The 5253-nt window shown below is 36.5% G+C and overlaps 1 pseudogene; it reads left to right on the top strand.

The window, feature by feature from the left end:
• The first annotated feature begins 1765 nt into the window (after positions 1 to 1765).
• LOC132297784 (small nucleolar RNA R71) lies at positions 1766 to 1864 on the top strand (annotated as a pseudogene).
• The last annotated feature ends 3389 nt before the right edge of the window (positions 1865 to 5253 follow it).

The following is a 5253-nucleotide window of genomic DNA, read 5'->3' on the forward strand; positions in this document are numbered from 1 at the left end:
TCTAGAGGCATTTTAGGGATCTTACAACGTGTTTTTCTCCGTTCCTTGCACGATACCGAGTAGAATACGTGATTTTAAGGGGTGTTTCTTCTTCGTGTTTTTCCAAAAAAACTCATTTAAGGGTCCGTTTTTCGCCTCAGTTCCGAGAAAAAAATCAAATGTTGCTTGCTATAAAAACACTATTCCTGCCCAGATTTCTTACCCGGAAAATAAGTTGATTTTTTTGAAACTTTGAGGCTTCATATCTTTATCATCCGGACTCCAAATCAAGTGATTTTTTAGTCTAAGTTTATTGGTTTTTGCTGGTCTATATAACGGTATGCACGGTTGCATCAAATTATATATGAAAAGACCATTTTACCCCTTGTAAAATACCCTTGCCGCACTGATTTTAAACCCAAAAGTTGGTTTTTATGAAACTTTAACGTTTCATATCTTCTTCGTCCAGACTCTGAATCAAGTGAATCTTGAGTCTAGATTCATTAATTTTTCCTGGTCTATCTAATGGTATGCTCAGTTGAATCCAGTTTTATCTGAAAAGTCCATTTTACCCCTTGCGAAGTACCCTTGCTGCATTAATTTCAAACCCAAAAATGTGATTTTATGAAACTTTGGAGTTTCATATCTTCTTCATCCGGACTCCGAATCAAGTGATTCTTGGGTCTAATTTGATTAAATTTTTGCTGTCTTTCTAGTGGTGTGCTTGGTAGCACCCGATTTTATATTTTCAGAAATGACCATTTTGCCCTTGGGGGCCTGTTCGGTCCTTTTCTGATCATTCATTCCCGCATCAGTTCTCATTGAGTTCCACGACCTCATGGAAGGTCACTTTGACTTCTTAGAGTCTTGCTTTCTATTTTTGCTTCTGCATTCGGATCCGTTATCGGGTCAATCTTCGGTTTATCACAAGACGCACTGGCTTGAAAAACCAAGGCCATCACAGGCTCTCTCCCTCTCTGCCCCTTCTCTTTGTCTTCCCTCTTCTTCAGATGACTTCTGCAGCTTCTCTGCCCTATGCTATGCTTTCCAAAAGTTGTAGATCAACCCCAGTAGGTTCCTAGTCCATGTTTAAGTCATTAACACATTCCATACATAGGTTTAAATAGAGAAATAAGCAAGCAAGTAACACGGTTTAACAGGTTTAGCAAGCAAGCAAACATACTGTGATAATCCAATTTTTTAGCATAAACAGATAACGTTTTTATTGATTAAATCAATCCTTGAATTATTTAGGAATGCAAAGAACATAAAGCCTAAGGGAGAGAGTAAGGATAGAACTTGCCTTACACCGATGTCCGTCTCAATTCTTCGGCGAATTCTTTGTTTGTTCTCTGTTTTCTTCCCAGCCAACTCTAAAACTTCACACAGCTTTACTATGTCGTAATCTTCTTCTAAAACCCTAGGCAGACATCTTAGGTGAGTATTTATAAGCCTCAATAACCCTAGGCTTAGTTAAACCCTAATCAGATTACTCGGCCCATAGCAAAATCTAGGTTAATCAATGTCAGCTACTTATGAACTGTGTATACCTAATGGAACTATATAACAGTCACGTAAAACCTAACAAAATTTAATTAAATAAACGCATACCATAATCAATATTTAAAACAACTAATGAAAACAAAAATAATCAAATAAATTAACTACAACTAATAAACCAATTAATCAAATATTCAATTAAACAAAACAACAGTAAATTAAAATAACAAATAAATCAATTAAATTAATACATAAGCACTTCAGCAATTAAAAACGTAATTTAGGCATGTCATGATGTGGACACTTCCTAAGCAATTCATTGAATCTTTCCCATGCCTCATGGAACGTTTCCCCATCCCTATGTGAAAACTCTCGAATTGAGGTTCTCATGGCATTGGTCTTAGAAACCGGATAGTACTTCTTTAAGAACTCTTGTTGCATTTCTGCCCAAGAAATTATTGAAAAAGGTCTAAGATTGTTAAACCAATATTTTATCTTGTCTTTAAGGGTGAATGAAAAAAGTTTAAGCCTTAAGACCTCTTCCGCCATGTCTGTGTATCTCACGGTGGAACATACTTCAAGAAACTCATCCAAATGCTTGAAAGGTTCTTCACTTGGAAGTCTATGATAGTTAGGAAGCATTTGAATGGTTTGTGGTTTGATCTCATAGTGGTATGCTCTAAATGATGGCAATTGAATGCATGTGGGTGTGTTGTATTCATTAGGCACATAGTGATCTCTTAAAGTAAAGGGAGGATTAGTAATTAGAGGTGCAACATGGGCACCTTGATTGCCTTGAATTATGGGAGGTGGTGAAGCATAGATTGACCTTGGCATTCCCAATGGAACTTGTCCTTATTGTTGTAGTGAGTGAATGAATGGCCTCAGCATGCCTAATGGTACTTGCTTGTTATCATGATGTACATTGGGGTGGAGGATACCTTGTTGGTCTATGTGATCAAGGTCCTCCACATGGTCCTCATTATGTCCTTCCATTGATGAAATGGATTGATTAGAACTTCCTCTTCCTCTAGGCTTTCAAACAACGGATTCAAGATGAAAATTTAGAGGGACAAGAGTAGGTTTCAATGATCTACGACCATGCATGCACAACAAAACACAACAAGTAACAAATAATGAATAATCATTTCACCTTCACAACAAATTAACAATCAATAAACTTCCTCCATATACAATGATCCCATACTCCCATGCTATCAACAATATGCAAAGAAAAGTAAATTGCCTCCATATGGGCTCACGATTAATCTAAGAATTGAAATACAAGCCTCCACGTGGGTCAACGATTTAACTAGAGATTGAGTTAAGAAAGAGCTCACAAAGGGTCCTTTAGCACTTCAATTCAATTTTCAATTTTAGCCTTACAAAATTTTTAGATTTTAGCTTTTTCTGTGCTTTTGCTTAGCTCCTTGCTTGGAATACTCCTTTGCTCACCTTTTTACTCAATGCACCTAGTCAAACAAGAACCAACACAATAAGTAACCAAAATGAAAACAAAGTAAAGACACGATCAAAAGAGTACTAATTCCTAATTAATTCCACAAATACGACGTTGCCTTCAATCAATCCCTGGCAACGGCGCTAAAAACTTGGTGGTGTCACACCCAAACCCAAAGTTTGTGCACCAAAAGATAATGGTGTAGAGCTATGATGAATGTTGCTAAGTTTTATATTTAGAAATTGCCACTACTACCTTTCACTAAAAATATAGTTAGGGCAAGTAGGGATCGTCCTAAGGGATTGGTGGGTCGTATTAGGTTGTGGAATCAAGATTAGGGTTAGTAAGTCGAGTGATTAAAAGATTGGTTGGTGATTGAATTACACTAAGATGCAATTTAAACTAAAGTAAACAATTAAATGTAATGGAGAGAAAATAAGAGAGAGATCTCGGGGTTTAGATAGTGTGTGTGTGGTTGTTTTAACAAGTATAGATGACAAATTATGTATATATTGTCTAAGCAACATGGTGAATAGCACAATATATCAAACTAAGCCATTAATCCTTTCTTTAAGCTCACAATCCAAACACATCACAATGTTAGAGATATGTGCTACTTGCTTTCATAAGTATGGAACATCAAACAACAAGCATGGATTGTCCTCCCATTTAACATCTAAACTACAACTACACTACAATTAAGTTAATGACATGAAATTAAACTAATTAAACTAAGGGAGATGCACAATCCATCAAGAAATGAGTATGAACCATCAAATAAACCACAAGAGCATTCCATTAAGCATTATGTCTTGACAATCTCTAGATCTATAGCATTAATACACATAGACATGCATCAATAACATAAGAAATAGAGACAAACACATGAACATCTATTCTAGCATACATAGACATATAAATAGAATGAAATGATCAATTAGAAGCATTAAATCACACATATCATTGAATAAACAAGATCTATATATATACAAGTGTCAAAACATGTATCACAATACAAATCCCTTCAAAAATACATAAATCAAGATATAGAAAGCATGCTGAGGGCTAACTCTAGCCCCAAGATGATGTCTAGCCACTTATAGATGGTGTCCTCTAACCCTCAAGGGCTAACTCCATGGTAGAGATTGCTCCTCTTCTTGGTTGGTGGAAGAACTCCAAACTTGTGTCTCTAGCCTTCTCCTTTCTTTTCTTCCTCCCTAAGAATATAGAAAATTGTGTCTATCTACTATCAAGTGTATCTCTCAAAAAGTGGCTCATAGTTTTTATATAGGTAGGTTAAATATCACCCCAAATGAGCTGGGCTCATACACCAATATTCCTTCCAATGATTGGATATGAGACAACTTTTAATGAGCTGGAATTTAGATTTTCTCAGGATTTGGAAAGTTCGATCAATCAAACTTGTGGTGAGATCGATCGAACATAGCTGAGATCTATCGAATTTAAGCTGGATTGATCCTCTATGGCGGCGCCTTTTTGGATAAAAACAAATCTGAGATATTTTGAAAATATTCTTGGGAAAGAGACAAATGTGGTAGGTAGGGTGGTACAAGTGGATAAGATGGAATCTTTTCGATTGATCGGAAGAAAGTTGGATTGATCGAACTTTGTGGGATTTGTGGATAAGGACAAGAGAGCTTGGATCCATCTTGAAATTCTAAGATAGATGAACTTTCGATCGATTGAATATTTTCTAGGATCGATCGAACTTGCTGAATTTCCACCACTTGCTTCCTTTTTGCTCCTACTTTGCTCCTCTCTTTGATTCATCTCAAGATTGCTTCAATTATGCTCTTATTTAGCTGAGTTAACTTATTTTGAGGATAAGTACCTAAAAATGGAAATAATACAAAATCAATCTAAAGCGGGAAAATAAGATAGATAAAGGTTCTAGAATACCTAAGCTTAAGGGGTTTAAATGCACACTTTTCAGCACTCACCAAGAGGTAACTATTTGCAACAATGCAAGAGTCATACCGGAAGGATGTGGAAAGGGTATTTGGTGCACTGCAAGCACATTTTACTATTGTGCGTGGGCCGGCAAGATTTTGGAGCCATGAAGATCTTTGTTATATCGTGAAGGCATGCATAATTTTACACAACATGATCATTGAAGATGAGCGTGACGACTCTTTAGATAACGAGTATGATGCACCCGAAATGGTGCATCTAGTTGAAGTGTCGCGGGAGCTGACACCCTTGTTTTCTGAATTCCTCGCTTGTCATCATATGATTCGATCTTCTGCAATCCATCACACATTCCGCAATGATCTTATTAAATATATGTGGTCATG

Source organism: Cornus florida, unplaced genomic scaffold, assembly GCF_030987335.1.
Source record: "Cornus florida cultivar Cherokee Brave unplaced genomic scaffold, ASM3098733v1 CherokeeBrave_3.0.0_Hap2_Chr02, whole genome shotgun sequence".
Classification (NCBI taxonomy): domain Eukaryota; kingdom Viridiplantae; phylum Streptophyta; class Magnoliopsida; order Cornales; family Cornaceae; genus Cornus; species Cornus florida.